Source organism: Carlito syrichta, unplaced genomic scaffold (assembly GCF_000164805.1).
Source record: "Carlito syrichta isolate Samal-C Ts95f unplaced genomic scaffold, Tarsius_syrichta-2.0.1 Scaffold309710, whole genome shotgun sequence".
NCBI lineage: Eukaryota > Metazoa > Chordata > Mammalia > Primates > Tarsiidae > Carlito > Carlito syrichta.
In genome coordinates, this window is record NW_007253806.1 from 314,587 (window position 1) to 329,897 (window position 15,311).

The 15,311-nt window shown below is 40.5% G+C and overlaps 1 pseudogene; it reads left to right on the top strand.

Annotated features, from left to right (window-relative positions):
• LOC103270037 overlaps positions 1 to 3,047 on the top strand; it is a 4,434-nt pseudogene extending 1,387 nt beyond the window's left edge.
• The last annotated feature ends 12,264 nt before the right edge of the window (positions 3,048 to 15,311 follow it).

Here is a 15,311-nt window from a genome sequence, read left to right on the forward strand (position 1 = left end):
AAAAAATCAGCCGGGCGTGGTAGCGCACGCCTGTAATTCCGGCTACTCGGAAGGCTGAGGCGGAAGGATCGCCAGAGCCCAGCAGGCGAGGCTGCGGTGGCTGGGAGCGGCCACTACACTCCAGTCTGAGCAACCGAGTGAGACTCCAACTCAAAAAAAAAAAACAAAAATTAATAAACAACTAGCCACATTAATTGAAAAAGAGAAAATTTTAAAAACTCAATCAGAAATGAAAACAGAAACCCTTGAGCCACTCTCATGCTCAAGCCTGCTCCTAATTTTCTGGGGTGTACTGCCTCTCTCCTGCTTAATAAATCTCTTTCTCTATTTTCAAAAAAAGAAAAGTAAAAGAAATGAACACGGAGACACTGCAACTGTTACCAAAAAAAAAAAAGATCGTTTCAGATTATTATAAACACTTCTATGTAAATAAACTAGAAAATCTCGAGGAAATTAATGGATAAATTCCTAAAACATAAAACATACCAACCTTGAATATGAAAAAAAGAAAAATGGAATCCCCGAACAGACCAATAATGAGTAGTGAAATTGAATCAATTACAAAAAGTCCCCTGATCAAAAAGAAAAAGCACAGAACTAGACAGATTCACAGTTGAATTCTATCAGATTTTCAAAGAAGAATAACCACCAAACTTACTGAAACTATTGCATAAGATTAAGAAGTGGAGAATCTTCTCTTCTCTTCTATGAAGCCAGTATCACTCTGATACCAAAGCCAGGAAAAGACATAATGCAAAAAGTACACTACAAACCAACATCCTTGATGAACATAGATGCAGCATTTTCCACAAAATACTAGCAAACTGAACTCAACAACACATCAAAAAGGTAATTCACCAAAATAAAATCAAGTGAATTTTTTTTTATCCCAGGAATAAAAGAATGACTCGGCATATGCAAGTCGATAAGTGTGATCCACCATAAACAGAACTCAAAACAAAAAGGGCATGATTATTTTAATAGATTCAGAACAAGCATTAAATACAATCTAGTATTCCCTTCCTAAGAAAAACTCTCAACATAACAGGAATAGAAAAAAGCATACCTCAAAATAATACAAGTCATATATGACAAACCCACAGCCAACATTATGCTGAATCTGAAAATTTTGAAAGCATTCCTTCTCAGAACTGGAACAAGACAAGGGTGCCAACTTTCACCATTTATATTCAACATAGTACTGGAAGTCCTAGCCAAAGCAATCAGACAAGAGAGAGAAATAAAGGGTATGCAAATTAGAAAAGAGAAAAACAAACTATCTCTGTTTGCTGATAATAAGATCTTTTTTAATCAATATTTTTTATTTTGATATTGTGGGGTACAGTTAAGGGTTAGGTATACAAATATGCTTCGTTCAGGCACCTTTGTTGATAAGGGGTGTCTCCCCATCCCCAGAAGGTATTGACTATGATTAATCCCACCTCCCTGCCCCTCTGCCCCCCCCCCCCACTGTCAGTCCTTTTCTTATAGTACTACAATGGATGTTCAAGGACCACTATATGAGTGAGAACATGTGATACTCAGATCTTTGTTTCTGTGAGAGGTCACTCAGTATTACTGACTGCAGTTCCATCCAGGTTGCTGCGAAGTTCATGATTTTGTTCTTTTTTATGGCTGCATAGTATTCCATCGTGTATATGTACCACATTTTTTTAATCCAGTCCTCTTTTGATGGACAGCACAGTTGCTTCCAGGTTCTTGCTATTGTGAACAATGCTGCGATAAACATACGTGTGCAGGTATCTTTTTTATAGAGTGATTTGAGTTCTTCAGGATATATTCCCAGTAGGGGGATTGCGGGGTCATATGGGAGGTTGATATTTAGAGCTTTTAGGAATCGCCACACTGTTTTCCATAGAGGTTGCACGAGTTTGCACTCCCACCAACAGTGGAGGAGTGTTCCCTTTTCACCACACCCTCTCTAGCAACTATTTTTTGAGTTATTGATAATTGCCATTCTGACTGGAGTTAGGTGGTATCTCAGTGTGGTTTTGATTTGCATCCCCTTGATGATTAGTGATTTTTTTGAGCTGGGGTCTCACTCTGTCCGCCTATCTGCATACCCCCCCCCCCAGCTGTCCCCGGCCTGCACTCGTGGAAGTCTTCGGGCAAGTTTTTCCCCTACAAGGGACTGTACATCTTCTACCAAGACTCCGTGGGTGTGGTGGGAAGTCCTGAGATAGTTGTGCTGCTGCACGGCTTCCTAACGCCCAGCTACGACTGGCACAAGATCTGGGAAGGTCTGACCTTGAGGTTTCATCCAGTGATCCCCCTTGATTTCCTAGATTTTGGTTTCAGCGACTAGTCGAGGCTGCACGACCACTCCATCTTTGAGCAGGCCAGCATCGTGAAGGCGCTGCTGCGGCACCTGGGGCTGCAGAACCGCAGGCTCAACCTGCTGTCCCACGACTATGGGGACAGCCTCTCCCAGGAGCTGCTGTACAGATACAAGCAGAACCCACGCCGGTCGACTCACCATCTAGAGTCTCTTTCCAATGGAGGCATCGTTCCTGAGACTCACCGTCCTCTACTTCTCCAAAAGCTCCTCAAGGACGGAGGGATGCTGTCGCCCATCCTCACGCAGCTGATGAACTTTGTGTTCTCCCGAGGCCTCACCCCAGTCTTCGGGCCGTCTATCCCGTCCTCAGATGTCGAGCTGTGAGACGTGGGCAGGGTCTGCAACAAAGACGGGGACTTCGTTATCGACAGTCTCTTGCATCAACCAGAGGAAGAAGTTCAGAAGACACTGGGTGGGAGCTCTGGCCTCTGTAACCATCCCCATTCATTTTATCGATGGGCCATTGGATCCTGTAAACTCCTATCCAGAGTTTTTGGAGCTGCACAGGAAAATGCTGCACCCGTCCACAGTATAAATTCTGGATGACCACATTAGCCACTACCCACCGCTAAAGGACCCCATGGGCTTCCTGAATGCACACATGGACTTCATCAATGCCTTCTGCGCTGGATGGAAAGCATCCCCGTGTCACCTCCCCCGCTCCCTTACCTGTTGTGTGTCCACTTAGGAAGAGACGCCCATAGAGGCCCAGGCCATCAGACACTAGTCTTTCACCAAGTCCACTTGCCTCCGTCAGTGAGCAGTCTGCAGGAAGAGGCCTACGGGAGCCCCACCCGATGGTGGGTGTAACAGCCCGCCTTCTGTTCCCCCCACGTCTGACCAGTTGCATGGACTGCCTTTGTTCCGTGTTATTAGGAAATTCTGATGGGCGCTACTGCTCACTGATGCAGAAAGACAGACATTCTTTTGCATAAAGTATTTTTCAATACTTCTTTGGACTTTTCTGAAATACTTAGAAGTGCTACTTTCTGGCCAGCCCCAACTGGTATCCTACATTAAGAATGGGGGTGGGGGGTTCTTACCTCTCCTTGAACAGCTTGAAGGGCGTGAGCAACACGTGAGCACGAGTCTCTTGTCATAACCATGGGTTCTGTTTCATCAGTTGCTTCTAATTATAAACATTTTGTTAAGTAGATACTCATGTAGAATGCAGTATCCTCAGTGTGCTTTAAGACTATGATTTACCTACATGTTATATTTTATAAGGATTCTAGCCAGCAGCCCTTACTCTGCCAAAGTAAGGAAACTTATTAAACACATTTAATTTTTGAGTAAACTGAGTAAACTAAATTCAAACTATTTACAGAATTTTCTAAAATCACAGGACATTAAGGACCAACAGCATCTGTGCTGGAGACATACTGTTACTAGCTGCAAAGACCAATTCTAGCAGCAGGCAACATCTGGCTTCTCAAGCCTCAGTGCTCAGATGCTCGTCTCTGGAGCTTGAGTGGACAGAGGGAGGGTTGTGCAGGCTGGGTCACCATGCTGGAGGTACAATGACTCCTCTTGTGATGATTGCTTTATTTCCCATGGCCTGGCCTAGAGAGGCTTTCTCATGTAACTGAGAAATTCCTGTACTTCACAGATGGACAAGTTCCAGAAACTTATAGGAACACATTCTGAAAAACCTATGAGCAAATGGTGCTGAATACTTTTTTTAAAGCCACATTTCATTGTCTTAGTCAAAGCAGGATTACTGATTATTTTAAATTCATTTTTGTTAGCAATTTCAAGTATAGCAACTTTGAAGCTGGAATCTATTGATTTTCTATTAATAAAAATGAACTGTGATCAAAAAATAAGATCTTATCTTCGTCAAACAAAACAAAAGATCATCCCAAAGACTCCTCCAAAAGATTCCAGATAATTTGCTCACACCAGCATGTACCACTAAGGAGCAATTTAATCCTTCCAACACCCTGCCACCCTTGCTCTACAAGAAGCAGTAGTCTAACCCACACTCCCACTACATTGCCATTGCAACCAATACCTGGGAAGCCTACATACATTGGTCATCTATATTAAAGAAACTCATATCGATTAGCTACTGTGGTTCATCCAGATTAGAAAGAATCAGAGAAACAACTCTGAAAGTATGACAAAAGAGAGTATTGGTGAGTCCCCCTCCAAATGGACTCACCAATGTTTCAACAACAGAAATTAAATCTCAATTAAATTCTTGAAATGTCAGATAATGAATTCAAAATATTGATTATAAAGAAGCTCAAAGAAATGTAAGATGAAATTGATAACCAACTCAAAGAAATTAGCAGATCAATGCAGGAGGTAAAAGGAGAAATTTGACAACTTAAAAAAAATTAAGAACACTTTGAAGGAGACACAAAACATAGTACAAGGCCACAACAATAGGTTAGAAGAAGCAGAAGAAAAAAATCTCAGAGACAGAAGACAGGCTCTTTGAAATAACTCAGTCAGAGAGCAACAAAGAAAAAATAATGAACAAAGTCTACGAAAACCATAAGATTAGGTAAAGTGACCAAACCTATGAAGCACAGTCATTTCAGAGGGAGATGAAGTTAAAGTAAAAAGCATAAAAATATATTCAAGGAAATAATTCAAGAAAACTTCCCTAGTTTCTAGAGAAACCTAGACATCCAAATACAAGAAGCCCAAAGATTCCTCCAAGATATATTGCAAAAAGAAACTCACTAAAACATATCATTGATCATTGCCAGATTCTCCAAAATCACTGTGAAAGAAAATATCTTAAGAGAAAAAAGAAAGAAGCACTGAATTACTTATAAAAGAAAGGACATGAGACAATTGGCGGACCTCTCAGCAGAAACCTTACAAGACAGAAGAGAATAGGGACCTGTTTACAACCTCCATAAAAAAAATTGCCAGTCAAGAACGTTGTATCCAGTCAAACTAAGCTATATAAATGAAGCTATATAAATAAAGTCCTTCCCAAGCAAACTCTAAGGGAATTTGTCACCTCTAAACCAGCCCTACAAGATATGCTCTAAGGAGTTTTAAACTTGAAAATGACACGGCAACTCTTGCTACTACAAAAAAAACACAAAAGTTCAAAATTCACATTACTTATATAGCAAGTATACATTAGAATCTCCTTACAACACAATGACAGGAACTAAACCTCACATATCAGTATGAACCCTGAACATAAATGGGTTAAATGCCTCACTTAAAAGAATCAGAGTGGTAAACTGGATTAAAAAAAAAAAAAGTAAAGACCCAATCATATACTGCTTACAAGAGATCCACCTGCTAGCCAAAGACAGTCACAAACTCAAAGTAAATGGGTGAAAAAACATACAAAAACAGCAGCAACAACAAAAAAAAGTTCTGAGAGGAAAGTTTATAACATGAAATGCCTACATCAGAAATAGAGATAGTAGAAATTAACAGCTTAACTTTGCATCTGAAAGAATTAGAAAAACAAGAATAATCTAAGCCTAAAGCTAGCAGGAAAAAAAGAAAGATCAGAGCAGAACTTAATGACACTGTGACCAAAAAAAAGAGATACAAAGGATCAACACATAAAAAGATGATTTTTTTGAAAGGACAAACAAAACTAGCTACACTAATCAAGAAAGAAAAGAGAGAAATCTCAAAAAATAAATTCAATCAGAAATGACAGAGGGGGCATAACTGATATCACAGAAATGAAAAAGATAATCAGGGACTATCATGAACACCTCAATGGCAATAAAGGGGAAAACCTAGAGGAAATGGAATATTTCTGGAAACATACAACATCCCAAAACTGAACCAAGAAAAAAAAATATCCTGAATTGACCAATAATGAGCAATAAAATTGAATCAGGGGAAAAAACAGCAACAACAAAAGTTGAAAACCAGATGAATTCATAGCCAATTTTATCAAACATGCAAAGAAGACATGGTACCAATCCTACTGAAACTATTCCAAAAAAATCAACTAAGAGGGGCTCCTTCCTAACTCATTCTATGAAACCTGTATAACACTGATACCAAAATCAGAGTAGGTCACAACAACAACAACAAAACCATAGTCCTATTTTTCTGATGAATATAGATGCTAAAATCATTAACAAAATACTAACAAACTAAATTCAACAGCATATCAAAAAAACTATTCATCACAACCAAGTGGGTTTTATTCCAGAGGTGCAAGAATTGTTCAATATCCACAAATCATTAAACATGATATTTCGCATAAACAGAAGCATAAATAAAAACCATATGATCATCTCAATAGATGCAGAAAAAAGCATTTGAAAAAATCCAACATCTCTTCATGTTTAAAAAAATCCTCAACAAAGTAGGTACTTAAGGAATATATCTCAAAATAATGGAAGCCATATATTGACAAAGCAACAGCCAACATCGTACTTAACTGGGGAAAGTGAAAAACATTTCCCCTCAGAACAGGAACAAAACAGGGATGTCCACGCTTACCACTCTTATTCAACATTGTACTGGGAGTTTTAGCAAGAGCAATCTGATGAGAGAGAAATAAAATACATCCAAATCAGAAAGGAGGAAGTCAAACAAATCTGTCATTCACAAACTGTTTGTGAATGACATATTTGTGTACCTAGAAAATCCTAAAGACTCCTCCAAGAAGTTTCTAGACATGATGAGTGACTTCACTAAAGTCTCAGGATACAAAATTAATGTACAAAAATTGGTAACATTCTTATCACCAACAAAGCTCAATTCCATTTACATTACACACACACACACACACACACACACACACACACACACACAATATCTAGGAATATACCTAACTAATAAAGCAAAAACTTCTACAAGGAGAACTCTGCAAAAAAAAAAAAAAATTAGAGACACAAGCAAATGGAAAAACATCCCATGTGTATGACTTGGAGGAATCAATATTGTTATAACTATGATCAACATACCAACTTTGCTCTTCACAGAACAAAAACAATCCTAAAATTTATATGGAATCCAAAAAGAGTCCGAATAGCAATGTAATTCTAAGCAAAAAGAATAAATGTGGAGGCATCACTCTACCTGACCTCAAATTATACTATAAGGCTATAATAACTAAAACAGCATGATACTGATACAAGAACAGACAAATTGACCATTGGAACAGAATAGAGAACCTAGAAAAAAAATTACATTCCTACAACCAATTGACCTTTGACAAAGCTTACAAAAATAAACAATAGAAAAAGAACACCCTTCAACAAATGGTGCTAAAAAAAAAATTGGCTAGCCCTATGCAGAAGAATGAAATCGGACCACATCTCTCACTATATACAGAATTAACTCAAGATGTATCAAAGACTTAAATGTAAGACCTGCAACTATAAAAATCCTAGAAGAAAATCTAGAAAACCTTCTTCTGAACACTGGACTGGCCTAGGCAAAGAATTTGTGAGAAAGATCCCAAAACCAATTTCGACAAAAACTAAAATAGACAAATGGGACTGAATTAAATTAAAAGATCTTGCATAGCAAAAGAAATAATCAACAGAGTTAACATAAAACCTACTGAATAGGAGAAAATATTTGCAAATCATGTCTCAGGCAAAGGCCTAATAGGCAGAATCTACAAGGAACACACACACACACACACACACACACACACACTAGGTGGTACCCCCAAAACAGAGTTTATTTATAGAATTTGTGTTTTTATTCTTAAATGTTTTCATTTCAGTCACCCTCAAAATATTCTCCATTTGCTGCAGTACACTTATCAGGCTGCCTTTTCCACTGTTCAAAATTTTTTGAACACGTCAGTTTTGATACCTTTTGGTGCTTCTGCTGTTTCTTGATTCACCTCTTTCACATCGGCAAAACATTTCCCTTTGAGGGATAATGTCTTTCACTGAGGAAACAAACAAGCAAAAAGTCTCTCAGAGCAAGATCAGGTGAATAGAAAGAGTAGAGCCCAGAGGACATGCCATGTTTTATCAAAAACTGCTGAACACTCAGCATGGTGTGGACAGGTATGCTCAGAAACCACCCATCATGAAATGGGCAAACACGCTGAAAGAATCTCCCCGAAAATATTCACTGAAGCCAAACACAGCCTCTCAAAACAATGCTAGCTGGTAAACTGATGCTAATGGGTTCCTAGAACACTTACCTAGCCAGGAAAGCCTGTACTACAAGGGTCCACCCTCCAAAAAATAATTTTGGTTTTTTTTTGGTGGGGTCCCCCTTTATACATACATACATACATACCATGGAATACTATTCATCAATAAAAAATAATGAAATAATGGTTTTTTGCAGCAACTCTGATGGAATTGGAGGCTATGATCTTACATGAAGTAACAGGAATGTAATACCAAATACGGCATGTTCTCACTTCTTATTTGAGGGTTAAACTGTGACTTTATAAAGACACATTGAATTGCACAATGGACATTGGAGATTTAAGGGGGAAGAGGATGCAAAGAGGGGGTGAGGGATAAAAAATTATCAGATAAAATGTGCACTCGTGGGAGTGATGAGTACATTTAAATACAGACTTCTTTACCACTCTACGATTCATCCCTGTAACCAAAAACCACTTTTACTCCTGAAGCTATTGAAATAATAATAATAAAGAAGATAGTAATGTAATTTGAAATATATAAAATTGCTTATAAGTTCAAACTACTATAGAGTATATATAATTTTATAACAATTTTAAAACAGCATTTTTTTTTAAGATTTTCATGTAGATACACATAGGTAGAGCTAGTTGATTTTTGTTACTTTTTTAGTATTCAATTTATGAAAAACACAAACCTTATTTATCAGTTCTTTTACCGAGATAGAATTGGGTCTTTTTCATATATATATTTACTTCATCTTGGTACAGTACAGTCTCCTTTTGTGCATTTATTAGAGATTCTATCGTATATGCCTATTGGTGAAATTGTTGAGTTTGGGGTTATACACATTCAACTTTGTTAAGCAATACAAATTATGTAGGAGCATTTCTATTTACCCTTGGTCATGATACAAATAATTATCCCGATTGAAAATGTTTGCCACTATGGTTATAAAATAGTTTTATTTATTAGCCATTCAAAAGAGAAAATTGTGAAAATAAATACCTGTGTTTATTGACCATCACAGTTTCTTATTTCATAAATTGCTTCTTTTCTTTTCTTTCTTTCTTTTTTTTTTTTTTGAGCTGGAGTCTTACTCTGTCACCCTGACTGGAGTGGCACACTGGTGGCACACTCACAACCACACCAGCATCGACCTGCTGGGCTCCAGCAATCCTTCCGCCACAGCATTCCAAGTAGCCAGAACTACAGACGCACACTACCATGCCCAGCTAAACTTGCTTATTTTCTGATGATTTGTTTCTCTCTAATCTGCATATTGCTTTGAGAGAGTTGATTATATATTTTGATTTATTAAAAAATTTTATTGAAAATTTAATATATCAGTGTTGTCTTCTCCTTTTGTAAGATGTGTCAGAACTAATTATATTAAATAAATTTGCAATGGAGATACAGTTGAAAAGAAAACTATCATTTATTCAGTAAACTTTTAAGGGACAGACATCATGCTAGTTACTCTGGGATATGTTATTTCACTTTGATTTTATATTTAACCTCTAGGCTATACCTTACTACCTCAGCTTTGCTGATGATTGCATTGAGATTGGGAGATGCTAAGGGGCTTGTTAAGAAATTTGGATCTATAAGTAGAGGAGGACAATTTCAAGCTAGTTTTATCTGGCTCTATAACTCATTTGTTTAGCAATATTAATAGTTACACTTTTAACTCTTCAAAAGTCATTCACATGGATTTTTTTAAACTTGAATCCCTTTTAATTATGAGGATAACAGGGCATGTATTATTAATACTGATTATTAAATTGGAATTATGGAGTGAGAAATAATTTGTCTGAAGTTAATGTAAAAATAGTACAAATGAATAGTCTAATTCCTGAATTCAATACTTCTTCCATTGACCTCCAAATCTTTTTTTCTTTTTTTTTTTTTTTTGAGTTGGAGTCTCACTCTGTCACCCAGACTGGAGTGCATTGGCCGCTCCCGGCCACCGCAGCCTCGACCTGTTGGGCTCCGGCGATCCTTCCGCCTCAGGCTTCCGAGTAGCTGAAATTACAGGCATGTGCTACCACTCCCGGCTGATTTTTTGATTTATTGTAGAGATGAGGTCTCGCTGCCCAGGCGGGTCTCGAACCCAAGCGCTCAGGCAATTCACTCACCTCAGCCTCCCAAAGACGCGGGATTACAGGCTGAGCCACCGAGCCCGGCTGACCTCCAAATCTTAAAATGCACTGACAAGTTGTCATAAATTGGTATCACTGATGCATATACAACATGAACAGCAAGGACAACTTTTTTCATTAACACTTTAATGTATAATATATACTGTGTGGATATAGGTAACATTATTTAACTTTGATGCTAATGTATTTGTATCTACATTATTAATGTTTTTTAATTGATCTTAGGTGAGTTTCTATACTTTTAAATATTGAGTTTGTTTAATATCACAAAGGTACAGAAAATTTAGCAAACATTTATTTTAAAATTAAAAGCACTTTTTGAATAATAGAGGTTTTTTTTACACCAAAAGATATAGATTTACAAATCCAAAGGTTAGGTAAAAAATAAAAAGAATCATATAAAGTGAGGAAAAATTATATATTGCCAGAGAAAAAGATTGAAAATTGCCCATCTTAGCCATTTTCGTAATTCAGATAAAAAAATCAATGGCTCAAATAGATTATTTACTTTCTGTTTTATGAAACCAGTTGAAGGAGGATTAAGAACTTAGTTGTGTATTTTAATTAAAATGATTATTTAACACATATTTTATTTTCTATCCAATTCAGTTGATAGATTGAACACAGACTTGTATGTTGTTAGAATAATGTAGTACAATATATAAGCACTTAATAAAATAACCATATATAGCAAATCTATGTAAAAAATATAATCATTTAGTACTTTTCTAGATTAGTTCTATAAAATAATTTTGAGGCCGGGCTCAGCCTGTAATCCTGTGCTTTGGGCGGCTGAAGTGAGTGGATTGCCTGAGTCCGCAGGTTCGAGACCCACCTGGGCAATTTGGTGAGGCCTCATCTCTACAATACATCAAAAAATTAGCCAGGCATGGTAGTGCGCGTCATAGTTCCAGCTACTTGGAAGGCTGAGGCGGAAGGATCGCCGTAGCCCAGCGGGTCGAGGCTGCGGGGGCCGGCAGCGGCCACTGGTCTGGGCGACAGAGTGAGACTCCAACTCAAAATAATAATAATTTTGAGTATAATATGGCCATCTTTTTACCTGCCACTCCACTTTCCAAGATCTCATAGAAACAATGAAAATTCAGGACTTGTTAAGACATTACAATAATGGAATCTATTGTGTACTCAAATATTGAGTTTTAAATGGATATATTATATAAAATCAATGAAAAATATAACTACTGCTACTTTGTTCAGAACTTCCTGTGTTTCTAGTATAATACTAATGACATATGTTATCTTATTTAATCTTCACAACCACTCCCCAAGGGAGGTACTAATATTCCAGTTTTACAGAAAAATACAGGGAGCAACATAAAAAGTATGCAATTACACTAGGGAAAACAAGAAGTTGAGTCAGGATCAAATCCAAACTTGTCTTTTCTTCCAGCAAACTATAGTGACTCAGTCTACAAACCCTATTTGCTTCGTGCCTAATAACTGACATTTTTTATAAGGAATCAAAATAAGTTGCTCTCCTTTCCAAATGCAGCTTTCCAGTTTTCTACATGCAGCTTGTTGGCATTTCTCATGTATGTAAATCTTGAAGTAGTTGGGAAACCCCCTCTAGTCTTTTAGGCAGTTGAAACATCATCTACCTCTGTCTCCATTTCCTCTTGGTTCCGGCTCCTTGGTCATGCAAAGTTGTGATCATTTGTTAGCTATTACCTATTTCCCATGTGATACTCACATAAACAAATCAGAAGAGATCTAGGCTGACTGGTAGGTGAGCAGTTAGGAAAAGAAAGGTCAGATTTAGATACTTTGCATCACCTTTGGGTCCCTTGGTATTTGTAAGGTAAACAAAACCAAACCAGGCAAAATGGCAACAAAGGAGCCAAGAAAAATTTATTAGTGCAATCCCGGGCGACGTTCACCGGTCCTTATAGCTGTGGGCCGGAGAAGTCACCCCCAGCAAGATGGGCGACAGGTTTATAAAGGGCACGCTGAGAAAGCTGTGAGGGGTATTGGGGAGGGCAATCATTATTTGGGACAGTCTTAGTTCTGGCCTGGTCCCAGTTGGAGCCATCTTGTTGAGGCAAGGCCCGCCCCGCCCTCCGGTACCTCCGACCTCACATTCCAGCCTTTTGGTCACAGGGGTGCTGGCTCATTCTAGCTACTTCCTGCTGGGGAGGGGCGGTGTGGGGGGCGTCTTAAGGCTGGTATGGGGCCGGAGGTGGTTCGGACAGAAGGGGCGAGTATGAATGCAATAGTAGTTGGTTAACCATTATTCGAGAGAGCTCTGCCAGGCACTGTTGGAGAAACCTAAAAACACATGGGGCCATGGACAAGAGGAGAAAAACAACAATCAGTGGAGTGAGAACAGGGAGAAGCCACGTTAGAAGGTGGGGTTGTCACCACCCTGAGAATCGGCCTCCAGTCAGGTCTTCTCTCCGTTTTTGGAGGTTTTCTTGTAATTGTTTACTTCTATCCTTGACTATCCCTGATTTATTGGCATAGAAGCAGCATTCTTCCCTAAGAAATAGCCATATCCCTCCTTCTTTAGCTGTTAGCAGGTCCAGTCCCCGTCGATTCTGGAGGACCATGTCAGGGAAACTAGTTGTGTGTGTATGGCCAGGGCATTTCCTTGGATGACAGGGTCTGTGCCCATCTAATGGCCTTGACAGTGGACGATGGCTACCTCCTTGGGTTCTTGTAGGGCCTGGAGTAAATGTTGAATGGCCTTACCGTTGATCACCAGAGTTCCTCAGGTGGTTAAGAACCCCCTTTCTTTCCAGATTGCCGCATGACTATGAGCAATAAGGAAAGCATACTTAGAATCGGTATATATAGTGGCCTTGCGGCCCTTTGCCAGCTGTAAAGCTCGGGTGAGTGCCACCTGCTCCGCCTTTTGGGAAGAAGTCCCTCGTGGTAGTGAGGCAGCTTCCACCACGGTGGGAGGAGAGACTACTGCATAGGCTGTCCTGCGGCCTCCGTCCAGTCCCCTAGTTGAGCTTCCATCTATGAAGAATGTGAGATTAGGGTTAGACAGAGGTTGGTCAGAGAGTCCCGTGTGAGGGGGGCTAAGGGCCTCTACCAGCTCCATACAGGAATGTTCAGGCAAAACTGAGGAACTAGCAGAAGGAAGGAGAGTAGCTGGATTAGAAGTGGCGATAAGCAAAGAGACACTTGGGGGTGTTCTATGAATAAAAGGTGGAATTCCTGGACCCTAGAAGGGCTTCATAAGGATAATGACTTATGACCCAAGAGGTCCTGGAGTCTGTGGGGGAGGGGAGTAGACTGTAACTGGCTGTTGAAGGGTAAGCTTTAGAGCCTCCTGGTTAAACAAGCCATCGCTGCCAGCGCCCGGAGGCAAGGCTGCCATCCCTGGATGGTGGGGTCCAGCTGTTTGGATAGGAAGGCAACCGGTCAGTGAGAGGGTCCCACTGGTTGGGCCAGAACCCCAGTTGCCATCCCAGTTCTTTCCTCAGTGAACAGGAGAAAAGGCTTGCGGGAGTCAGGAAGCATAAGCAGGGGGGAAGGTAGGAGTGTGTCTCGCAAGGTCTCGAAGGTGCGGGCTACAGCTGAGGGAGAAGTGAGGGGGCCAGTGGGAGTTTCCTTAGCTGCAGCATATAGCAGTTTGGCAAGCACAGCAAAATTGGGGACCCAATGCCTAAAGAAGCCCAAGGAATGACAAGATATCAGCACCTGAGGTTGGGGGTAAGAGTTCTCTGATGGAGGTGGTGCAGTCCACCTTGAGGGCCTTGGAGGTGGGGGTCAGGGCCACCCCTAGGTAGGTGACTTGTGGGGTAGAGAGTTGAGCTTTGGAAGGGGAGACTCTGTATCCCCGCTGTGCTAGAAAGTTAAAGAGGGAGGCCATATCCCAGAGAGAGACCTCCCTGGAGGGGCTGCACAGGAGGAGGTCATCTACATCCTGGAGGAGAGTGCTACACCCAGAGTCATAAAAGGACAGGTCCTCGGTCAATGCCTGGCCAAAAAGGTAGGGATTGTCACGAAATCCCTGAGGCAGGTCCGTCCAGGTTAATTGTTGGATCCTGTGGGTGTCTGGATCCTCCCAAGTAAAGGCGAAGAGCGACTGGGAGTCTGGATATAGGGGGATGGTGAAGAAAGCATCCTTAAGGTCCAGGACTGTGAACTAAGTGGTAGTGGGGGGTACCTGAGATAGGAGAGTATATGGGTTAGGGATCACTGGATGCAGTGGTACTACGGCAGAGTTGATTATCCACAGATCCTGCACCAGTCGATAAGCACCAGACGGCTTTTTCACCGGGAGTATGGGAGTATTACAAGGGGAGTTGGTAGGAACCAGAAGACCCTGGAGGAGCAGCCGGTTAACAACGGGCTGGAGGCCCTTGGGATGGGCATGTGAGATAGGAAATTGAGGCCTGGAAGGGAAACAAGAGGGATCCTTAAGGTGAATGAGGACTGGGGTGTGGTGATTGGCCACCACCGGAGTGGAAGTGTCCCAGACTACTGGATTAACTTTTTTGGGGGAAATGGGGAAATCGGACGAAGGTTCTGGGGAGAAGACAGCACAGGTGAGGGCCAGGAGTGGAGTCAGGGGAACTCGGTGTGAGGTGAGGCAAATAGATGCCCCGAGCTTGTACTGAAGGTCTCGTCCCAGCAAGAGGGCTGGGCAGGATGGGATAACTAAAAATGAATGGGTGAAGGGACGGCCTTCAAAAAGGCAGGACACTGGACCTGTCTCTAGCGGCTTGGAGGGGACCCCCGAGACGCCCC